The sequence below is a fragment of the Halichoerus grypus genome, chromosome 5, assembly GCF_964656455.1.
Source record: "Halichoerus grypus chromosome 5, mHalGry1.hap1.1, whole genome shotgun sequence".
Classification (NCBI taxonomy): domain Eukaryota; kingdom Metazoa; phylum Chordata; class Mammalia; order Carnivora; family Phocidae; genus Halichoerus; species Halichoerus grypus.
Genome location: NC_135716.1, coordinates 17,955,238 through 17,981,224, shown reverse-complemented (window position 1 = coordinate 17,981,224; position 25,987 = coordinate 17,955,238).

The window sequence follows — 25,987 nt, the reverse complement described above, 5'->3', positions numbered from 1 at the left end:
TTTGAAGTGTTCTGGGTTTTTCAGAATATTCTCATCACCGAGGAAAATTCCTTATGCATCACCGTCTTCCTACAGTATAGTTCTCTGCTTCACCCTCCAGAATGTGATCTCTATGAGAAAAGAAGCATTTTATTTACTTAGTATTGACTACGGCACCTAATGGACTATGTACCAGGTAAATAGCAAGTTCAATAATAAATTCTGGTTGAATTGAAAAATCCTTGTTCAATTGTTGATTTCTTTTTATGGTATTGAATAAAAGCAACCTCATTTCTTTCTATGCAAATGAAGAGCCTAATTCAATACTCTGTTCTAGTCACCTGTCTAACTAGAGGTTAGACTCATGGTGACAGGCTGTACTTTATTGCTACTATCTGTGTTATGTCTGTTGTTTCCACCCCAAATTATGGTTTTCTGGGGGGGGGGGGGGCACAGACGATGTCTAATTCAGCTTTGTGTTCCCAGCATTGTAGATGTCCGTGTAATGCTTGTTGAATTCAATAGGATAAAACCAAGGTTCTTACACAGGGATTAAACTCCTGACTTACCCATTATCCTAAAACTCTAAATAATAGGCAGGCACAGTAGCAGAAGTTACAGTGATAGTCTGTGAATTGGTATTTCATAAAAAATAGGTTATCACGAATCTATATTGTCCATCCTACAATCAACTGTCCTTCACCTAAACTCATGTTTGAAGTGTTTCAATATTAAAAAACACTTTGTATAAGTGTCAAGAAGTCTCAGCAGCATGAGAAGTACATGGAGCAAGCAAAGAGAAAGGCAGAAAAAACATTGCCAGTGGCTGAACTTTTTCCTAGTTGCTGTTTGCCTCAACTGTTCTGTCATGAGAAAGATCCTTCATTTCATAATATATCAAGTAATTACATGATGCCTGATGAAATGCTCGCACCTACATGGACACCTTCATGTAATTCTCATCTCAAACTTATTAGATAAGTACTATTATAACCCCTATTTTTTTAGAGCACATTCTTGTGAACTTTATAACCCCTATTTTATAAAGAAACAAAACAGAAGCTTTGAGTATTTAAGTACCTTGCCCATTGCACAGCAAAAAGCAGGTGGGAAATGGAACACTTTTAATTTTCTGACATTAGAGTGAAAGCTCCTAAGTACTATGCCATACTGCCTACCCTTAAGTTTTGTTGTTGGGAGAGCTAAAGCTTGTACTGTGTGATGCTAACAAGTGTAAGTAGGGCCAGTGCCTGAAAACGAGAGAAGGAAGACTTCCACTTCAAAGAAAGAAAGATATTTCCAAAGACTAGAACTATCCAGACTGGGCTGTTTTTGAAGCATCCTACCTGATGCTTTGTAGATAGTAAATAAAAGATTGATGACATGGGGGCAGACTGCCTCCAGACACAATGAGATGAGTCACTGTAACGCTTTCAATTGAAACTGAACGAAATCTTTTGGAAGATATTGCGGATGTAGACCTTGTTTCATAAGATAAGATTATGTGATCTCTAAGTGCTTTCCAAATCTGTGATCTAATTAGTTTATGATTAAATGATAATCTAGGTATTTTAGAAAAAAATAATGGGGGAGGGAGGAGGTGGGAGGGGAAGGAGGAAGAGAAGGAGGTGGTGAAGCAGGGAGGGTGGGCAGAGAGAATTGAGAATTGCAGAACCTAATGTTCAATTATTTTTAGTGGCTCATATTTAATAGCCTAACTTCTTATAGATCTGCTCAACTTATTTGATAGAGTCATCCTACCTTGAAGGGAGGTAGCAGGGGACACATCCCTAATCTACAGAAGAAGTTGAAGCAATCATGGAAATGACCAAGCTTCCCATGATTCCCCAAATGGGTCATAATTAGCTTCTCTACAAATTCCCCTCTCCCTATTGCCACATGTAATGCAATGAAAACCAGCGCACAGACTTCTGACTTCTCAGGGCCAGATTGCCCCATCTTCATGTAAAAGAGTGTTCTCCTGGTAGAGTTCTCTGGAAGTTTCAGAATTTAGAAACCAAGTGAACTGTCAGCAAATTTCTCAAATAGGGTTGAGGTTATATTCAATAAGCCAACCATTTAAACAACTGAGAATCAGTGTTCACTTTGCTACTCTTTTGCCAAACTGTGTAACATCTATGTGCTGATCAAGGTCAATAGTTAGTGGGAGCTTTGGGAATCCTCTTCCAACAGAAGAGGGTCTAGACTATTTCAATAAAATGAATTAAGCTGGCTCATTTGGCATAGATTATAAAATACAATATTTTTTCTTGCTCAGCCAATTTATTGGCTGCTTTTCTTGTCTTGTTATGATTAAACTTTTTTTCACAAGGAAAAAAACCTCTTTGATTTAGATTTTGACAAGAGTTATCATTCCCTCTAACTTGGGAACTCCCAACTCATTAGCATATGATGCCACTTCCCCTTAACTGTTATCTTTGTTGTCAGTCAACTGTGGATGTCTCGATCATGATGGATTTCTTTGGGGCCATGAGTTGATTGAAATTCTAATTGCTGAGAGATACAGGAAGGGAGGACTTGTCCACTGACTAACAAGATGCACGATGTGGATATGAATCTTTCCCAACCTTGGGGAGCTTAGATCCCCACAAGACAATTATAAATATCAAATGAGCTCAGAGCCAAAGTTCGGAAAATAATAAAGAATCCAGTGCTCAGGTAGAATATGCACGGTGGTACTAAAAAAACAGAATTTGAGAGTAGTTTTAAAGCTAACATATAAAACTGAACTTCTACCAATAGTTACTGAGTGGCTGTCATTTGCAGGGTACTGCAGCAGACGCCATGATGTGACACCTAGATCTGCCCTCAGCAGGGGGCACTCATTGCCTGGCTTCTGTGAACATAGGCGGCTGATAATTTTCAGCTGACTTCTCTGGGAATTGCCTCAGTTAAAAGAAGTTTTTTGCCCAAGTGTGTAGCCTTCCAACCAACCAGCCCATATCCAATGAATGGTCCATGGAAGGGTACAATGGCCTGCTCCATTTGCTTCCAAGTGGGAAAACGGTGAAGAGTCTGCTCATCTCCAGAGCTCCCTGTGCGATGAGTGAGGTCTCCATGACAACTGTTTTCTCACAGTTCATTTTTTCCCCTCTCGTGTAATCTTGCTTTTCTACTCTTTTAGAGCTCTTGCTGCCAAGAATACTGCCTAATAATCTTCTGCTTATAAATTTCCATCTCAGAGTTGTTTCCCAACGAACTTAGTCTGAGAAAACTACTCCTCTTGGTACTGAATGGTGATGCTTGGTTCAGGCTACAAGGATGGATACTTATTGTGCCCTCTGCTTACTTAATGAGGTGAAAGAGATAGAATGATAAGCAGCTAACTGTATTATAAAAAAGAAGACCATCCCTCCCCCTATAAAGCAGATTTGTTGTTCCTTTTCTTTGTTTCCATGTGCAAACTTCTACTTTGATTGTATCATATTATATAATTGTGTTATTGATGCCTCTTGCAAAAGTTTTGAGCATTATGGGGACAAGATTTCATCTTGTTTACCTTTATATCCCTGGCATGCTGCCTGCAATATGGCAGGTGCTAAGCAATTTGTGTTGACTTGAGAAGTAAATTAATGAACAAAAATAAGTAACACAATTTGGAAGTTTGATACAAAAGAAGTATGGTTATAGAATGATAAAAATTCAGAAAAGAGGTAGAATTTGAGTTTAGCCTCAAAGAAATTTAGCAGATTTGGGGCATATGGGTATTTCAAACTGAGAAAGCAACATTGACTGTCCAATGGAAATAGTGACTCGGTCATATTTTGTAGTCATAATAATGAGCACCAATTCAAACCAACTTAAGAAACAAGAGACATTTACTGATATACGACAGTTTAGTTCTTAAAACCACCAGCCTCAATTGTACCACACGAGGGCTTGGAACCAGGAACTCTAATACCAGAGACCACAGTTGTTCCAATTGTCTCTCCAGAAAACAAGCTCCCAGATGGAGAGCTTGTTTTCTGAAGAGAACATTGTCTACTCATTCTTTTGTTTCTGTGTAAGCCTTTACCTTTAGGCCACCTTGACCTCTCCATTCAAGAACTAAAAAGAGACTACATGAAGCTGTGAGAGAACAAGAAGGGAGATAATTGCCCCCGCAGTGGCCAAATATCAATTCCCAGTTTAATCTTTGAGGTCAGCAGGGATGGTAGGAAACACTTCAGAAATGGAGCATGAGAGTCTATGAATGGGGCAGAGGAGTGGATATGATAGCTCAGCAACTCTAGGAGGTATTTGCTAAGGTGCAAACCTCCTAGTGGATTAGGAGAATTTCCATTCTAAATAGTGGCAATTGTTATCAAATTCAACAATTTTTTTGTCAAATTTTATAATCCAGGGTTCATGTGTGTGCATGTGTGAGTGTGACAAAGTGGATTAAATAATTACATTTTGGCGGCAGACTTCTGTTCAAGATTACATTTGTATTAAACTAACATTACAACCATGCTGAGTTCCTCAAATGCATTCCGTGCTAGGGAGGAGAAGTGGTATTAAATAGAGAACCGAGCTTTGTAAAATCACCTTGTCCAGGCTTAAGAGCTGCCACATATAATCCTCAGAATGGGCAGATCCCAAAACAAGCAGCAGCTATAAAAGCTTTATATGTGCCCAAACCGAGTGATAAAACAGTGAATAAAATATCCTTCTTATCTTCAAAAACTCATGGAGTAACATGAGTTTCAGTGACAAGAGGTGTGGGGAGCAGTGACACAGGGAACGGTATGACATGCCAAGCACAGTGACAGAGGAAAGAGCCAAGTGCTCTGGGGGAACCACTCCCTGTAGGCGCCAAAAATGTCTCAACATAGGAGGTGCTATTTCATCTGGGTCTTCAATAATGAATAGCGTTGGCCAGATGGAGATGGGGAAAGGAAATTTCAGCAAAGGGAACAATAGGTGCCAAGCCAGAGGATCACGAAACATCATAAAATGTTTGAGTAATGGTGAAAAAAACAATTCCGTAGCAAAAGCAACACAGGTTTGTTTTGTGAGCTGGTTAGGGAAGGAAGCAGGTAGAAGAATGAGATAAGGAAAAGAATTTTAAGCAAAATTTGGAGGGATTAAAGGGTTTCCTATTTTACCAATGCACTCTGGATGAAGTTTTTTTTTTTTTTTTTTTTTATCTGAGAGAGAGAATGGGAGACAGAGAGCATGAGGGGGGAGGATCAGAGGGAGAAGCAGACTCCCCGCTGAGCAGGGAGTCCGATGCGGGACTCGATCCCGGGACTCCAGGATCATGACCTGAGCCGAAGGCAGTTGCTTAACCAACTGAGCCACCCAGGCGCCCCTGGATGAAGTTTTTTTAGGCCACTGGAAGCCAGGAAGAGACAAGGGACAAGAGACAAGAGGGGAGCAGGGACAGATTTGCAGCGTGAAGACTCTTTAAAAGAGGACTGAAAGCAGAAGATATTTGGACAAGTCTGTTTGTTTGCATAAAGCGACAGGAAAATGGGCCTTTGCAGTATGTGAATCTCTTGGCTTCAAATGGGAAATTTTTAATGATATATATCGAAGGAAATTTATGTACTGGAAAGTTTAGGTATAGAATGTCAAAGAGCCTGTCACATTTTCTCAGTATCTTCTCTTCCAGGTCCTTAAAATAACAATAAAAATAAAAATAAAAAGTTAGCCCAGATGTCTCATGTGCATAATTCACCCTTAACACAATTCTTTTCAGAAAGGAACAGGTCCACGTGTGCCGCCAAGGGTCAGCATGGCATTCCAGCGAAGAGCATGGAAGCTGGAGCCATGGAGTCTGGGTTAAACTCCTAGTCCCGCCCCTTTTTCCCTGTGATCTGGGCAACGTCCTCAACCTCTCCATGCCTTAGCTCCTCGTTTATACAGTTAGGAAGAAGAAAAGCATGTCCTGTATAGGGTGTTGGGAAGATAAATGAGTTAATATGTGTGTATGTGTGAAGGGTTCAGAACACAGCCTGGCACATACTAAGTATTAGCTGAGATTTTGAATTTAAATTGCTTTTATTTTCTGCCTCCAACTCAACCTCTCTTGAAGTAGTTAGAGTTCTTTTGTTTCTCCCTAATACCTCTGTCTCTTTCAAACAAACCCTCTTTCGGGGAAGCAATCGTCCGGATAAATGCGTCCTGACTGACTTAAGAATGTCACTTCCTGCCGGGGGCACAGACCATGCCCTGTGCTTGACTGTTAGTGATTCAGGTTTGACTGCCCCAGTCCTTCACCCCGGCACCTCTCAGATTGCAGCCAAGCCCAAAGCATCAAAAGGTCTAGGACCAAACATTTGGAAATGCTAATTGTAACCGCTAACTTTGGCACCTCCTCATATATGGTCTGACACCCTTAATTAGACGTTACCCATACATTTGGTCTTGTCTTTCCAAAGAATGTCAAATTCTTCATGGGCAAAGACTCTTCTCCACTTCTCTATGTGCCACAATACTTGACACATTGTTAGCCTAAAGCAGGTGATCAGCAAAGACATGCTGGACAACCCACAGTAGTAAAGCTTTCGAATGGAGAATCACTAGTTGGGTGATTCATACATATACTGTATTTTTATCTTTTGTTGCAATGCCTGTTCAAACGTTTCAAAGCCCCGCCCTCCACCATGTCCTTTAACCACAAACTTAAACTTGTACAGTTTTCCCATCATCTGCACAATCAGATTCTACTGTGCCCAACCGGATTAATAGAACAACAACATAACAGCTAATGTTTATTGATTGCTGCCTAGCTGCTGAGCACTGTTTTAAGAAATTTAACTATCTTACTTATTACTCACAACAATCCTGCGAGCTAGGTAATATCATTATCCTCATCTTACGGATGGGGAAACTGAGTTTAGGAGAAATGTGTCTAGCTATAGTTACCCAGCTAAGCAAGTGGTAGAGCTGGAACTTGAACTCCTTCACGCCACAAAGATTGACTCCCAGTTTTTTGCACTAAACTACCATCCCAATGCATCCACAGGCAAACCATTCTATTCCTGAAACATACCAATATCATTCCTCTTTCCCTACTTTCACTCTTGTTTTCCTGACAGTAAGAGTCAGGACATCTCTCTGCCTCTCTTTTGCCATCTACTACTAAGGAGACTGCTCTAATAATTCATCCATATAGGTTTTCATATTATCTTAAACCTTCTGAAATATACTGTGCTTAATTAAATACTCTCATATATTGCTTATATATATTCTACTAACAGGTTCATACGGGAGGCTTATCTCTCTGGAAATATATCCTTCCTTCCTCCACTTTATAGCATCAAGCCCAGTGCTGCACCCATTTTCAACACTCAGTACAGAGTTAAGAAGTAGTAGATTCCCAGAGTGCAATTTCAAGAAATCTGGATCCTGTATCAAACAGCAACCTAGTGGGATGTTTACACCCACCACCCACTAAAACTCTGACACACTAAAACTCCTTTATCATCTATGTGTGCAAGTCTCCATGGTGGCAACTATAGGCACAAAAGTGGATTACCAGAACTCTATGAATTGAAGTAGGCATACACAAGTGATGAGTATAATTGGGTGTGATCAAATGCCACCTACAACAGAGTGACGCAAATTTACGTGAGAGTGCATAGAAAAATCAGTATGTTTGGAGAGTCTGCATCTTTTCTAATATCCATTCTAACCTGAAGGATGGGCAGGCTGGAGATGAGTAACAAAGAGCAAGGAGTCACAGCGAGCAAGGTACACATACCATCTCTAGAATCAGTTTCTGAAAGTTATTTAGCAGCGTTGTCTCGAGTGTTTACTTTCTCTCTCAGTTCCAGTGGTAAAGGTCTGAATTTCATAACTGCAATACCACTGCATCCAGCGTGCCTGTCAAAATTCCCTTTGGTAGCAATTAACATTTATTTTATGAGCCTTTCTTCTATTGGGGAAAATTCTGGCTGGAATAAGTGACAGAAGTGAGTGGGGCAAAAATAAATGGATTCAGAGTTGAAAAAACAATTAAAATCTATGAAACTGTAAAGCAAACTAATCCATGGTGAAGATGTTGCTCCAGAAGCTTCCATTACTTCCGTATCTGCTGTTTTTAATCTAGACTCAAGGCCAAGACAGAAGGGGGTCTCTGCTACCCCTACTCATGGATTACTCCAAGTAACAAACACACAGAAGAAAAATTCAGGGTCTGCTCTGTAACAAGGTTGACATGTGGTTAATCAACTTTAGTATAGATTTTAGAAAGAAGTATATATAACCTGCTCAAAAATAACAAATGAACATATGTCAAGAATCAAACAAAAACCAGAATTGTAGAAGAGAAAACTTTAGAGATTCTCTCTTAAGCAAATTTATGATGAAGAGGATTAGGTTAGAAAAAACACTAGTCTGGTGGGTTTTCAAAGGCAACTGTAGTTTAGCCCAGAGCCAAGTTCCTCCACCTGCCCACTGTATACTCAGCTCTATCAGTGACTTTATGTTACTTTAATGGAGTTAAAGAACGCACTGGGGCATAGGTTTATTGAAGAAAAGTCAGAGGCTGATCTTCATGGTTAGAAGCCCCTGGGGATTAGAACGGGAGTGTGAATGAACAGGGTATTTAGAAAATGGCCTGTGGGCCTGTCACTTTGCATCATGTCTTGATTTGATCTCTTTCGGTGGCTTATCCACTCTCAGGTCCCCTTCCCTCCAAGCATTATTCTGCTCTTTTGTGCTCTTAAACCATTTCTGTTCACATCTCGTACTGCATAATTGAGACCACACAGAAACCAAGTAGGGATGATGTGAAACTCAGTTTTAAAAAAATTGTATGTGACATGAGTCAAAAAAAAAAAAAAAAATAGCACTAAGACAAGGATTCAACCCTAAAACTCACTGGATCAGATTCTTCAAGAGTAGCTGTTGCTTCCTGGAGAAGATATTTTGCTTACTATGATAGACACCGCCAGTTCCTTTATGCCATCAAAAGTGGCCTGTGCCCTACGAATAAGTCATCTGACTCTCAGGTGAAAGAGTCATTTTCATTCGTGCCTCTAGGTCTTTATTTATGATACTTCACTCTGCCCATCTTGATGACCCTTCCTGGTATTCCATATTCCCTGCCTTTGCAAAAGCTCATACGTTACTGGAGTGCATTGCTTCCCCTGGAAAGCACCCTAGTTTCGTCAGGCTTTCACTCTCCTGAACTTCCAAAGCACATGATTTCATATAGAAGCTATTTGCCTTTTTGTGCTGTAGACACGTCACATTCTGGTGTATAAGCCATGAGCTTCTCCTCAAAGAATGTAAAATGTTTTTTAAGTTCGTAAAATAACATACATAGGATTACAATAGAAACCAATGTATGGGAATACAGTTATGAAAATACTAAACAAATTTGTGATATATGATTATTAGTGCATTTAAAAATAAGAACCAGCAATTACTATAATTTCAATGGTATGGTGACTTAAATAATATTTTGAAACATCTGCAGCACTGAGGTGTGATATGAAAAACTAGAAGTCCAGTGACAATTCATAAGTGTTCCTAAAACCACTATGTGTGTGTCTGTTTCCTACATTCATAATGGAAGGAAATGCTAAGTTTCAGTTAGAGCCGAGTGAAATTTCTGAATTCTACTAGGTTGAGAATGCCCAATTTATTACTTAGAGAAATCCCTTATCATCTACCTTATTAATGCAACTAGCTGGTGTAATCAGGTCACAGACACACAGTTTATTCTCTTTATACTTCCTTCAGAGAATGGGCTAGTTCTTAGTTCTTTCTAGTAGCTGAATAAGAAGTTACTGAAATAATGAATTTAAACAACTTATGCATAGCTAAAATGTGCCAAGCCAACCACAGCATTCCCAGAGTTAGTTGGTTATATTGTCATTTGACATATTTTCTATTTTTCTTTGTAATATACTTAATTGTTTGCATTCCTGTCTCTTCCAATAAATTTTGTATTCTTAAGGGTTATCTGCATCAGGTTATCTGTGTTTAGGTAATGAGAGCTTAAATAAAGTGGCCATAACAGTACATCTGTTCTGAATTCATACATTTCCAAGAGAGTAAGAAGAGCCAAAGTTTGATGCAAGATTTTGGACTAGAGAGTCTTGGAAAATTAATACAAATAGGAAATCTAAAGTACAATGAGTGTGGTGGGGTTCACACATAATGTTCTTCCATTCCTTTTTATAATGAAATTACTGTCTTTCTCCTTTAGAATACAGCACAATCTGTAATTGTCTGCAATGTGATAGAATATAAAATATTTCTGAGGATATTGTGGGAAGAGAATGTAATAAGCCAGACAATTACCCTTGTGGAAGAATCCAAGAGAAAGATAAAGGAAGACCGAAGACAAATGGTAGGAGTTACTGGAGAGCAAAAATGGGATTACGATAATGTGGTAATATTTAAGTCTGATGGGGACAAAAGTTTTAAGAAAAATTAAAGCTGAGAAATTTTATTGAATCGAATAATTGGAAGAAAGAAGTGCAGGTTTACTAGAGATCTGAAAATATCATTGAGGAAAATGTAGGAAGCAGAAGCAGTAACTATAAAACTTTTCACCAGTGACTAGAAATAGAAATATTAGACAGCAGATTTGTAGGAGTGGCAGAGTCATGAAAACCTTTTGGGTTTGCTTTTGTTTTTGTTTTTAAGATTTTATTTATTTATTTATTTGAGAGAGAGAGCACGCACACAAACGGGGGAAGGGCAGAGCGAGAGGGAGAAGCAGGCTCTCCACTAAGCAAAGAGCCAGATGCGGCTGGATCCCAGGACCCTGGGATCATGACCTGAGCCAAAGGCAGACACTTGACCAACTGAACCACCCAGGCGCCCCTTGCTTTTGTTTTTTATTTCAAGACAAAGCAAAGGCTAGACAAGCCTTTGGAGAAGGAGTGGAGATGAGGGAGGATACAAACAAAAGATGAGCTAATTGACCAAGATGAGATAATTGAAAGTCTCTGAAGGGATAGGAAGGAAGTGAATTTAGAGGCAAATCGAGGAATGAATTTTACAAAGGAACAGAGACACATATTTCTCTGAGTCAAAAAAGGAAGACTAAAAAAGATGTGTATAATTAGAGAGAATTAGAGGTTGTAAGTTGGTAGATGAAGAGGCCCAGGCTAGATTGCTTGAATGTCTTAATTAAGGTATAAGGTGTACATGGAAGAGAGGAATGTACTGCTGTCCTTCTTAGCCCAAAGCCAAACTAGAAGGATCAACCTGGGTACTCTCCTCCATGGAAATCCCTGAGGCCATAGAAGCCAGGCTGGCATGCAGTTCTCCAGTTGAGGAGAGTAGCCATGGACAAAAGAACTGGACTGACAGTGAAAGGGACCATGTATGCAGAGCACCTACTTCAAAAGCAGAAGAACATCCTAAGTGGCAAGCAATTGGTGCATGCATATGGGGCAGTTAAACCAGGTTTGCCTATTTCTCAGTTAAATATAAATTCGAAGAGTTAATGGATATAAACTCTTTGGGATTTGAAGTTAATTCCATTTGAACAAACGGAGGGATAGTGTGATGGAAAAGAGTTTTCTTTTGGATTTTGGCATGCAGAAATCAAGATTTGCAAATGCCCCATATGAAATCCAGCTTTTAAAATGCTGAGACCCATTGGACTTCAATAGAATTCTGACACATACGTGTAGAACAATTCTAATTCCGTCCGGTTGCTCATTTCTTCTCTTGCATTATGCAGTGCTGACAGAGTGGCCACATTTCCCAAGAGCTCCGTTTTCTTCAGCACAGATGTTGCTCCAGTTGTGATTTTTAAAAACTGAATGTTGCAGATTTACCCATTGTTTTCTTTTCATGCTGTGACTAATTCAAACTATGGCCAAAGGTTGACCTGGTCTCTAAGAGAAAGAGTCACAAATCTGCCTGTTCTTCTGTCCATGGAGAACCCAGGGACTCAGGGGGACAACCCTGCAAATACTAGATACTGTCCTGTAGCTAACCAAGTACCAAGTGAAACACATTTTTGAATACAAGTCTATTTTCTTATTTTCATTATTCCTGACCTATGCATCATTCTTTTCCCTTAGAGGAAAATGCATTCTCTTAGATATGCACTTGCTGTAAATTTTGTTTTACAGAGCATCAGCCTTCTCAGACTGAAAGAATAATTCTAATGTATTTATGATCAATGCTCTTTACATGTAAATAGAGGCTTCTTTTTTTTTTTCCTGGCACCTATTTGGGTTAAGCAGGTGTATCTCTGATCTCTTTACAGAATGCAGGCTAGAGGTTTGAATATAAAATGTTAAGAGGTATTAAGATTCATTCAGATTACTGTTTTTAGAAAAGCATAGATGATAGAACAGGTAAAGGAAATTAAAGAGAAACAAATGCAGACCAGATGTTGGATGGCAAGTTTCCACTCTGAAAATAATAAATGCAGACACTGGGCTGCCAGATGAGGTTAAAGAGCACAGATACCAACTTAATTTAATAAAGAAATAGATGCTCTTCTTTGGAAAGGCTGATGCCAATTCAGACAAATAATGAGTATATGAAACTGAGTTTTCTTTTCCTCTCTCATTTTTTTTTTTTTTTGTGGAAAATTACATATGAATAGACAGGACCAGCATTAACAATGACTCTAACTTGCCAGAGCTTTAAACATCTAAACACTGTAGTAAAGAAGGCCTAATATCCCTATGGTTTTACTTCCCTGGGGGTCTTTACAAGGAGGGGGACATGGCTCAAGAGTCTCAGAGGGATGGAAGAAAATGAGATAAAGGAGGAAACTATACATAATTAACCGAAGCACTTGGGTTCAATCAATATTCTTCTGAGCTGTGTGTCCAGCAAGTGTTTGACTCAAGCTTGGAGAAACTCTATGTGGTGGTTATATTTGTTCAGGTTCTAGATGAGAAAACATGGGTGCAAAGACACTCTGTGATCTGATGAAGGTCATAGTGCTAAGTGGCCAATGAAGATTCTGATCACCCTGCCCAGCGTCCATAGTAAGACAAGCTCAATATCTTATTTTTTTTCCCCGTATTTGCCATATAGCTGGTATCAGCACTGTGTTAGTTTCAAATACCTGCTGAAAAAAGTTACCATAAACTTAGCGGCTTAAAACAGCATGCATTTATTGTCTTTGAGTTCTCTACATTTAAAGTCTGATATGGGTCTCATTGGCCTAATATTAAGGTGACAACCATGCTGTCTTTCTTTATGGAGACTAGGGGATAATAGGTTTCCTTGTGTTTTGTTTTTTGTTTTCATCTTCATTGGGCCACCCATACTCCTTGGCTTTTGGCCACCTTCCTTCATCTTCAAAGCCAGCAATGTTGAACCTCTCTGATCTTTAGTTTTTCATCACATTTCCCTCTGATTCTATCTTACCTGCCTCACACTTCCACTTCTAAGAACAACTGTGATTACATTAGGCTCACCTGAGTACTCCGGGATAATCTCCCCTTCTCAAGGTCCTTAACTGAATCACATCCACAAAATTCTTTTTGCCATGGAAGGCAACATAGTGACTGGTTCCAAAGATCAGGATTTGGGCACCCTAGGACATTATTCTGCCTACCACAAGCATACAGCCTCTCAATCCTCCAGTGAGCCTTCTCCACCACTCCATCTAACTGTTTCCAGGGTTCATCTTGCTATTTGTGTCTTTTCTTCTTTTCTTAGTTCTGCCAACTGAATGCCCTTCTTGATCCTTACGTTCTAGAATAGATCCATGGTTAAGAATTATTTCTCCTGATTGATTCTCTGTACGGCCTATGAGAGTGAATAGTGTCACTCAAGGAGAGAGGCATACAGAATGATTTCCTTTCTTTAGATAGTTCATAACGTGGACAAAACACATGGGCAACGTTGTTGCAACAGCGTGGGAAAGCAGGCTCTGAGATGGAGTTTAATGTGTAGGTATTTATTCAAGAGTTGAAATTCACCTCTGAGGAAGAGAAGGGAAGGAAACAGAAGTGGGCCAAGGGAGAAGTTGAGCAGAGAAGCAGGTCTGAAAAAGGCCTTGGACAACCCAGTGGGGCCCTCCAGACCTGGAAGGATTCTTCAGGTATGTCTTGAGGTGGGCTGGAAAACTGGGCGTTTACCACTGCATTGATGTGTTTCTGAATAAACGATGCCTCTTTCCACAGCTGAGGCAAGCCCTTTCCTGAAGGGGGGTCTGAGTGGCCCATCACTGGGCACACCACAATTCCCTTCTTCCCTAATGGCCTCCTGTTTTCTCTTCTTTGTTTCTTCCCCTTTTAATTGTCACTTCAACTCTTACCCCTTTACCTTCAACAGTTCTGCGTATCGAGTTTGCTGAGCATGAATACTGAATCTGTTCATTTTGCAGAAGACACAGAACAGCTCTCATGGCTTACACAGTACACCCTTACTCTGGATATTATATGAAAGTATATGATCACATCATAGGAGGGACCCATGGCCAAGAGCACATTTAGTATGGTTTATGGCCCTCCAACAAGTATTTGGGGTTTGGAAGATTCTTGTGTTTTAATCTCTTGGATTTTCCTTTGCTGTTCTTATCATGATATGGAATTTTCTCCATATTTTTTTCATTTATTTTTTTTCCTTTATCATGATATCCTTCTGCATTTCTCTGTCCCCCAAAGACAATCATTTTAGTATGTATAATTGAGTATAGTTTTATGGATGTTTTTGTGTTGTTTCAAAAATAGGCTGTTTTTTTTGTGTACCACTTGGCTAATTCTCTCAGATAAGCAAGTAAAACTTTGATTCTTCCACTGGTGTTGCACGTTTTCCCCAACCCCAACAACCAGCACTTCATCACACAAAGTTAGGAATCAGACATTGCAACTCTATGCCTTTAATGTTTCTTGCCTTCAACTGTTTTTTTATATCCCCCTGCTAACTTCTCAGTTCAGTCTGCAATTCTCGAACTTTTCAACTGCAGCAACCTCTCTCCACTTCCAGGTTCTGCTTGCTGTTTTCCCCCAATCTTCTCCACTCCCTAAGTTACCAAAAGGACAATCATCTTGTTCCACAGAGCTAAGCATGCTTGAAAATCTTCACTAGTTCTTCGTTAGCAATTTTATTTCCACAAAATATATGATCTCGTAAAATATATTTGTTTATACTACCCAAAATATATCTTTGGTTGTCTGATTTCCATGTCTTTGTCTATGTGATCCTCTTTGCTTGATGTGTTTTCCCTGAATCTCTGGTGTATGAATCCTTCTTCTCCTTCAGAATTTTTCTTTATAATTCCTCCTCTCTAAAACCTGCCCTCATTTCATTTCTCTCCCAGATGCTCATTCTCTCTCTCTCTCTCTCTCTCTGTCTCATATTTATCCATGTTTGCTTTTACTCATGGTCTTGGGTAGCCCCAAACACATTCTATTTTGTATCATATTAGCCAATCCAATCAGAATATAAACACCATGTAGACAAGGACTCAATACCTTATACAGTACACTCTCCACAGCATCCTATACAGGACTCTGGGAATATTAGATGTTGGATAAATTACTGCTGAGCTGCATTTGAAATGTAAACATTCCTTGGTGAGCAGAGCATAAGATCTAGAGTTGTCCAATCACTATGTCGTACACCTGAATCTAATGTAACATTGTGTGTCAACTCTACTTCAATTAAAAATAAAATAAAATGTACTCTTGCTGATTACATTGAGCTTAGTTTAAAAGAAGTTGGAAATTGTGAAATAAAGAGTCATTAAATATTCAGAAAATCACCAGAGAAAATTCTACAGCTAGAGTATCCATCCTCAGAGGCCATATTCAGGAACTACTTGGTTCTTTTCTAAGAATCACTCATTATTTTTACAGCTGGGAAGCCTTGAGAAAATGTTCTCGTTTGAGAGATCACCTTTTTCACAGGCTGATGCCAAGCTAAAATAAATTCCATGAAAAAAGAAATATTCCAAAGCGAACCAGGAAATAGCAAACAGAAAATACCCTTTTCTTTATCCTTGTGAGTTTATTTTCTTAGCATTGGTCTTTTTCCTTTCCTTTAGTTTGGTGTCTCTTGTTAGAAAAAACAGGCACAAATTACACAGCTCATTCTCTATAGATGCCCATTTTTCTTATGTTGCAGACACTGTAGTGAGATAATTTATTACAAACTCTTTGCTACAGAAAATCTTTCTCTCTCCATTCTTATCCCAATCAAAATTAGGACCACCCCCCCCCCCACTTTCTTACACAACAATATCAGTTGGTGTCCTGTGGTCATATTTTCTTACAGAGAGTAGTTGGTGACATAAATAGTATTTAGCTTGATAATTAGGGGAAAAAAAAGTTGAAACTATGGGCATTGTACTATATTGGTATAGCTTATATAAACCATAAAATAGAGTTTTGCAAAACTCTGTTCTGGAAAACACACATCTTGACTCTACAGTCTATAGCAAACATGGAATTCTATACACTTCTTAGTAATTCAATATACTTATTAGCATTTAAGGTTCTGAGAAGTCCTACATAAAAGAAACTTATTAAAATGTTTTCATAGCCAGGGTTTTATTTTTGCCTTATATGGCTCCCCTCTTTGTAAAAAAATAGATAATTTATTAGTGTTTGTAAGATATTTGAGATCTGCAGATCTATACCAAGTTAGACTTAGCTAGAAATGACAAGAATATCATAGTGTTTCGAAAAGGTTGAAGTTTCTTTCTTTTTCATGAGAGAACAAGTCCAAAAGTAGGCATTACATAGCTATTATAATGGCTCCATAGTGCTGTTGGGACATAAGCTCCAATTTCTCTACTCCATCATTATAATATGTGGTTTTCCTCTTCATGGTCATTTCATAGTAAAAACTGGCTGATGGTTCTCTGATCCCTAAATTGGTGCTAGAACCCAGAAGAAAAAGAAATGATAAGATGACAAAGCCAAGATAAAATCTTTTGAAGAGATCTTTCTAGAATTACCATTGATCATTACTACTTACACTACTTTGGTGCTTAGTCACATGGTTACACATAGTTCCAAGGGAGGAAGGAAATATAGTCTTTAATCCCAGGTGGGCATATTCCCACCATAAATAAAACTTCCACTACTCAGGAGAAAGAACAGTTTAGATGTCATGGTGGGAAAGTATCAATCTTTTCAACAATTACTGTAAATCTAAAGTGTTGAAATAAATTACCATTGGGTTAATTGGCCCTAGTTTTCCAGCCTTCCTTTATTCATGTCTTTTGGTTTCTTTCCATGGTGATTCTACGTTGAACCATGTAAATTGCTTTGGCCATTAGGATAATTACTGACTTGCCATAAGCAGAGGCATAGAAAATACTTGTGGGTGTTCACTTCCTCTTTTGAATCCCTCCCACACCATGAGAACAATCCCAGAAAAGTCTCTTGGAAAAAGAGAGACCATGTGGTACAAAGTCTTGTCATCCCAGTTGAAAATATCCTAGAAGAGTTAACCTCTCTCCAACTGACATAAATGCATGAGCAAGCTCAGCTGAGATCAGCCATGCCTGGCTCAGATGGGCAGAACCACTCAGCTGATTCATAGACTTTGGAGAAATCATAAATAGATGTTGTTTTAAGTCACTAAGTTTTCAGGTGGTTTGTTACATGGCACAACTAATTGTAGCTAACTGATAGAAAACAGCTGTCTATGTTAATTCTTTCTGCCAAACAAAGCAGTTGAGGAGTGATTAAGTAAACTATTAAAATAATGACCTACCCAGGATATTTTTGAAAAGCTGAGAAATAGTGGAATTTGTAGCAAAAGCAAGGGCAACTTTGAGGTAATGGGTCTCTGTTGTTGTCAACCAACTTCCTCCCCATCCCTTATTACATTCAGTGAGTGCCCCTCTGTACCTGCTGCTCAATGCTTTTAAGCAAGGCTCCCATCTCCACGAATGATCTACATACCCTATGCCCATTCTATAATATTTATTTGAATTTTACCTAATCCTGTTTAGTTCTTCTATAGTCCACTCAGGTTGGAGCTAACTGATTAACTGAATAAAATACTCTGGTTTAATGTTATGAAACTGAGGATTATTTATACATAATCATATAGTATAAGATTTAGGCAGTGATTTCTAAACTATAATATATTCCAGAATTGCCCATATAGTAAAATTATGTTTAAACTATATTATATATAATGTACGACACATACAAAAATGTTATATATACATATAGGATATCTATACAGATATATATCTTCTTGAATCTTGATACAATGACTATTTCTAAGTGTTTACATTTGAAAAATCCACAGGGAATTATGAGGAACACTTAAGATTGAGAAATATTGCCCAAAGGGATATTAATCTGTACTGACATTTCTATTGTGGAATGACAAAAATTGAAGGATGGGACACGTTAGTGTACTTTTTTTTTTCTATTTTACATTTTTAAAATTTTATTATGTTATGTTAATCACCATACATTACATCATTAGTTTTTGATGTAGTGTTCCATGATTCATTGTTTGCATATAACACCCAGTGCTCCATTCAGTACATGCCCTCTTTAATACCCATCACCAGGCTAACCCATCCCCCCACGCCACTCCCCTCTAGAACCCTCAGTTTGTTTCTCAGAGTCTATAGTCTCTCATGGTTAGTCTCCCCCTCTGATTTCCCCCCCTTCATTTTTCCCTTCCTACTATCTTCTTCTTTTTCTTTTTTAAACATATAATGTATTATTTGTTTCAGGGGTTCAGGTCTATGATTCAACAGTCTTGCACAATTCACAGCGCTCACCATAGCACATACCCTCCCCAGTGTCTATCACCCAGCCACCCCAATCACTTCAAAAGACAGATGCTTATTGAATATACATAATAGATCATGCCTTGCTACCTGAAAGTTGGAAATAATGCAAAGTTATTCCTTTAAATAAAGATTATTCATTATATGCGATTTTTTTAAACCTTGACAATTGTTTGATGCTAGAATGCTTTTAATTTCAAGTAAATCCACCTAACAGTGGCTGAAACAAACAAGGGATTGCTTTTTTGTGCCTCTCTCTTCAAATTACAAGGCATCTGGAGAGAGCTAGCTGCTGGCAGTGGTTCAACAGCTCAGCTGCATCAGGGTGACTCTCAGATATTCCCAGCTTGTACTTATGTACAAGGTGAATGCTACAAATTTAGGCATCATACCCATGGATTTTAAGGCAGACAGAAGGAGAAGTGTACTCTCCTCCAGTGTACTCTCAAAAGCAAACACTCTTCAAGAAGCCTCTGCTTATGTTTCATTTATCTAATGCTGTGTTAAAAAGCTATCCTTGGATAAAAGGGAGGCTGGGGAGATCCTACAAATCCCCAAGGTGGTGTAAAGATTGAAACACCTAAAGGAAATAAAGTGCTCTGTAGACTGCCTAATACATAGGAAGCCTGCTGAAAAAGGTGTTATGAAACCAAAAATAATAACAACAGCAACGAAAACTCAAAAAACAAAAAACTGTGCTCAGGATTTTCAATTGCATGGTAGCAGTATCTTTCATTGTATCATCATGAACATTAAATGAGACAATTTCAGAAAGAAATTTATTGTGCTCTTACCAGGGTCAGATATTCTTGGCTTTGGGGACAAGTTAGAATAGTACAGACATAGATTCTCTATTCACAGAGCTCACTTTCTAATAGGGGAAACTGATCATAAATAAACAGCTTCAAGAACTGATAAATCCATGAAGAGGACAAAAGTAGGTTAAGTTGTAGAAAGGGATCTGTGCTTCCCAGAGGGAGTGGGAGGCAACAATGGTTAAGGAAGATCTCTCTGAGGCAGAGATATAGACCAGATTATTAGAAAGTAGAACATTCCAAACAAAAGTTTTAGCTAAGAAAAGGGACTTGGATTTCGTATGTGAAAACAAATTTAAGCAAGTGTGGCTGAAAATCAATACACAGAATTAAGAGTAAAGAGAAGTCATCTGAGCCAACTCAGGCAAACCCTGTTTACTATTAGGGCCTTATATTTGGATAAAGTATAATGGAACACCATTGGCTGATATTTTAATCAGTGGGGTTTATGATTTAAGGAATGCTTTTAAAAAGATAACCATGGCTTCCATGTAGAAGACAGAGCAAAGAAACGCATTAGAGGCAGGGAGACCAATAAGAAGCTTCTGTGCTGTTCTAGTTGAGAAATAGAAATGGCTCAGATTGTAGAAGTGGCAACAAAGATAAGTGATTGGATTCAGGGTATATTTTGAAGGTATATCCTCCTGGATCCTCTGATTTATTAGATGTACAATATGAAGGAAATAGATGAATTCAAGATGACTTCTAGATTTTAAAACAAAACAACTGAGTGAAAAATAATGTCATTTACTAGGATTAGCGAAAACTTGGAGGAAGAGTCATTTGGGGGCATGTGGAGGAAAATAGCTCTGTTCTTGCCAATGTAATTTTGACATGCTTATTGTACTCTCAAAAGCAAACACAAAATAGAGCATATACAATTATGACTATGCAGCTCAGGAGAGACTTTTAGATTGGAGATATAAATTGAAGGTCACTAGTTTTTATACATTATTTGAGGACATACAGTATCCAAGGGGAAAATGTAAATAGAGAAGAAAATATGGCAAAAGAGCCTGGAATATGACCAAATCTATTAAGAAGGTCAAGGAGTACGACATAGAAAAGGATCATGAGATAGAAAAAGTTGGGGTCATGCAAACTAAGAAAGGAAAATATTTTTAGAGCAAAGGAATTATTTCAACTCTTAAATGAGTGTGAGAGTCTTGGTAAGACAAAGACAGAATACCAATCATGGGTTCTGATGATACTGGGTTCACTAGCAGCCTAGCTGAGAGACATTTTACTGAGAGGTTGGAATTAAAAGACCAACTGGAGTTGTCTGAAAAGGGACTGAGTGTCAAAGAAGAGGGAACAGGAAGAGTAGGTGGTATTTTGAAGAGCTTAGTGTTGAAGCATATTGGGGAATTGGGAACCTAACTAAAGGAATCAGGTGGTCAAAATTTCTTTGCATGTGCATTTCGTTTGTTGGCTTGCTTGTTGGTTTGTTTTGACAGGACTGCTAAGGCATGCCTTTATGCCTACAGAAATGACTAGGAAGAAAGTAATTGATGACACAATAGAATGAGGGAAAAATTGGTATAGTGGGAAATGTGTCTTCACAAGACAATACCAGGGTAAACACCAAATTATAACCAATCGTTCCAGACCAGTACTTGTTTATTTCACATAGCACAGTGAAGTGATAACATAGTTTGGATTTCAGGATATGGTACAACCATTAAGACTAGCTTAGTTCTTGAGGGTTGCTGGAGTGGTGGGGGGTGGGAGGGATGGGGTGGTTGGGTGATAGACATTGGGGAGGGTATGTGCTATGGTGAGCGCTGTGAATTGTGTAAGACTGATGAATCACGGACCTGTACCTCTGAAACAAATAATACATTATATGTTTAAAAAAAGAAGATAGTAGGAAGGGAAAAATGAAGGAGGGGAAATCGGAGGGGGAGACTAACCATGAGAGACTATGGACTCTGAGAAACAAACTGAGGGTTCTAGAGGGGAGGGGGGTGGAGGGATGGGATAGCCTGGTGATGGGTATTAAGGAGGGCACGTACTGAATGGAGCACTGGGTGTTATATGCAAACAATGAATCATGGAACACTACATCAAAAACTAATGATGTAATGTATGGTGATTAACATAATAAAATAAAATTTAAAAAAAAGACTAGCTTAGTTCTATGATGCTCCATAATTAATGATGTGCAGTTGATAAAGACCAACTGGAGTTGTCTGAAAAGGGACTGAGTGTCAAAGAAGAGGGAACAGGAAGAGTAGGTGGTATTTTGAAGAGCTTAGTGTTGAAGCATATTGGGGAATTGGGAACCTAACTAAAGGAATCAGGTGGTCAAAATTTCTTTGCATGTGCATTTCGTTTGTTGGCTTGCTTGTTGGTTTGTTTTGACAGGACTGCTAAGGCATGAAGATGAAAAATTTGCCCTAAAAGAAGTTGAAAAGAGTTTTTAAAAAGTGTCGTGCTTCAGCTACTTCTTCCAAAGAAAACTGACAGAATTTACAGGAAAAAAAAACACAAAAGAAGGTGTGACGTGCTCTCCACTTCTCAAACCACTGTAGCAGGGCACAAAAGTGAAAAGAAGTGTGTGGTTGAAATGGTCTTAATCACTAATAAAAGATAAGGAGTCCGCAACTCTAGAAATGTGGGCAAAGATTCACAACTGCAGACAGGCTCTTCCTGAACTCTGTAGAGTAAAACTAATGATAAGGACACAAAGGAGGTCAACCACAGGGAATCCCACAAAAAGCAAAATAAAAAATGTGTGAACTGTGTGTGTAAACACATGAACAGCAAAGTATAAAGCTTTTTTCCATGACAGTAATAGAACAGTCTCAAATGCATTACTCGTGTAATAAAGGCAATGACGTTAGGAGATGAGTTGTCTCAGTGTTGGTCCAGGCCTTTCCTCGATTTGAACAGTTAATACACAAAATTCCCTCTGCAGTTGTCACGTTGCAAAGGGACACCATTGGACTTGTGGGGTATCTCTATCGCCAAGTCAACGAAGCACGTCACAGATGCTATTCAGAACGCGGGCTCTGATGGCTGCCCTGTAGTTTCTACCTAAAGGCACCTAAGTGGATTCACCATACAAACCGACAGGTTACTAAAAAAAATATTTGGGAATGATGTGAAAACTAATTCTGAAACTTCTGTTCAAGCCAATTTGGTTGATACTTTTATATTCTCAGGCACACAAAGAAGGTTTCCTGGGAGTCATTTTTGTTCAGTGTCTGCATTTCACAACATTTATTGGTTTTATGCAATGCTCTTGACTCTCCCTCTCCCCCCCACCCACAAAGCACTTTCACATGTGGACTTACTTTAGACTCAGGACATTTTGGGGAGATGGATAGGATGGCCATATTCATCTGCATTTTCTAAGCCAGAAGTTTCTTCAGAATGGGAGATTAAACCATAACCAAAGAAATCTCCCACTCCCCCATGCTTGTGTTCCCTCTCTCGCTGTGTCTCTGTCAAATAAATGGAAAAAAAAAAGAAAAGAAATCTCCATAAATGACCTGTGGAGGACCTGTGGTTTCAGTTGGAACTACCTGCATCTGGTCATATCTGAACTCCCTAAAAGCATGTTCTTTGGCAAAATTACCTCAAATATTAAGGATCTGGAATTGCAGCCAAACATTCTTACATATCCAGATATACTGACCTGGCAGAAATGTTACAGGAAGGGGGTGAAATGTAAATCCATACAGCAGCTACACAATTTATGTATTTTGCAAGATTATGTATTCCTCTATAGGAAATTGGGAAATAATAGTTTAAATTATCCTCAAAGATCATACTTTATTAAAACTAACTGGTCTGTTAAATTTACAAGTATTTTTCTCCTATCTGCTTCTTAAAAAAGAGGGGGGTGGGGAAAAGAAGAGAAAATAAATTTCAAAAAGATTTTGCCTTCATTTAGATATTTTTGTGGTACCTTCCATTCTGGGCTTTTACTGTCATGGTCATAAATAAAATCAATTTCTGATGATTTTTCTTCAAAGTTTTAATTTTTTCTTTTTGTCATTAGTTATGATTTTCATTTTCTTTCATATGAATATGAGAAAGAAATTTTGAAAGAAATTTTTGAAATTTGGAAGGAAACAAAAATCCGACTACAGAGAAACATCTACTGCATGTCTTCTTCTTGGAAGTAATATATTTAAACAAACTGATCCATAGACATATAGCTTGAAAAATCTCAGCTTTACTTTTAAGCGTCCTGCATGTTTGAGCCCCTAAGAATGAGGTACCAGAAGCAGAGTTAAAGCACACATTTTGCGATCTAAAAATCTTTACCTCAGAAAAAAATAACTGATTCCCTGTCCTCGTTTGCCACACAGTTTGTGTGCGTTTATGTGTGTTTTTTAATATAGAGCCCAATTGTGACATATTTGTTTTCTTTTGTATTCTCCCAACTGGCTGAAAATTAGCCAGATGAATAATCTGGCGTCAGTTTTCTGATCCCTTCTCTGAAGCCTGGTATTAGCAGTTGAGTTCATTTAACTCTCTCCTCCACTCTGGCTTTAAGGTCTCTGTGCAGAAATTTACCTGCACACCAAGTCCTACTTAGTTGCCTAAAAGAAAAACTCTTTTGCACAGAAAAATTCCATTTGTCAAAGAATACACCTACATACTATCATTTCAGATAAAAGTACCAGTTGGAATTATTCGAGAACCGTGCAGAATTTTTCTGGCAGCAATTACTGACAAATATACTCCGATGCATGCGGGATGGAGATTCCCATGGAAAAGAGAGTAGCTCCAAAATCCTAACAGTACCATGTGGTCTGGCCAATTCATGAACTATAAAGCTTTTCAAACTGTATAGAAATGCATTACTTCAAAGCACTTCCACAGTTGTTATAGTATTTTCACATTAGCTCTATAGGATAAGGGTAAAGCAGACAATTATCATTCCCATTTTATAGACAGAGAGACAAAGGCACAGCTCCCATTGTCAATTTCCTTATTTCTCCTAATGTCACCAGTATTCTCTTGGAAGTTTATCTGTTCATTACTTTTTAATAGAATCCACTGAGCTGTTACTAGGATTCATTCTTTTCCCTCCATTTCTGGTGTCAACATTCTAGACCACCAATTCTTCTCACGTGCCAAGATTACTTCCATAACATTCTAGATTTCTCCCTAGCTATGTTCTCTTCTCCTTTTAGGTTGTGTTCAAAAGTGACATAGTTATAAAAGATGGGCTAAGTAAAAAAAAAAAAAAAAAAAAGAATGTTCCAGAGAAGGGAACATCAGATCAGCTTGGAGTGTTCTTGGGGAACTATAAGATGTTTAGTGTCCCTGGAGATTGTAATAGAATGTAAGGGGTTGTGTAAGATGAGGCCATGAGATAAAGTGGGAGCAGGTTATATCGACATTTATATTCCATGTCAAAGAAGGTTTATGCTGAAAGCAAGGACATTTTAAGAGCTTTATGTACAAAAATTGCATAATCAAATGTGGATGCTTGCAAAATCAACCACACTCACGTTATAAAATGAAGACAATATATTAGTACATAGAGAGACCATACAGTTTGGGATGGGAGATAATTAATTTGGAAGCCTGTCAGTAATCTGGCCAAGTGATTATGGTATTCTGTATTAGAGTGCTGGCAATGGGGTGAGTAAAGGTAGATTGGTTTAAAAATATAGAGGAAATAGACTTAAAATACATGGTTAACAATTGGAAGTAGAAGCAACCTATTAAAAAAATAAAAAATAATTCATAAACTCTCACTTAAGAACTGATTTTTAATGGTGCTTTTCCCCAAATAGCTAACAACAAGAGTTAAGTTCTAAGTTGGAAATGATGAGCCTGAAATGATTGGGTATATCCAGATGGGGATGTCTCATGGACAGTTTACTGTACATGATTGAGGGTCAGGAAAGATACACACTTAGGTGTCATCTGTCTAAATGGAGCGGCTGTTGAATAAATACACATCTGGTTATGTGTTATACGCAGGATGTTAAAAAGGGTGCTGTTTATTTCATCTATCTTCTCTACTTTGGGCACCAGTTTGGGATTAAATACATAAAATAATTCTTTATCCAAAGTGGGTAACTTTAATTTTACTAAAACAATTAAAAAGGTGGTATAAAGCATAAAAATTAAACAAAGTTATGTACTTACTATGAAGAAGACACTATTCTAAATCACTTGCTCTTTTTGCCATGTAATCTACTTAGAAACTCAACAGTAGTCCTCACTTTACAGTAGCTCAAAGAGATAAAATAAAGGACCCTCATTTCCTTAGCAGTCCAGGAATGGAGCCAAATTATGTATACAGTTTCTTGAAACATGATTAACTCACATTTCTGAATGATTGCTCTATGTCTAGTATGACACTAGATACTGTGTACTAAAGTCTCTATTTTATTTTACATTAGGTTATACTACATAACCTGGTGTAATGAATGGCACAGTTAAATGTAAACATAGACACATAGATAGATGCACAGGTACCCAAAGGAATCTACAATTCATAGACACCTAAGTTCAGTGTATTTCAGTCCCTCTTTTCTGAGAAGCACATAGCAGGGAA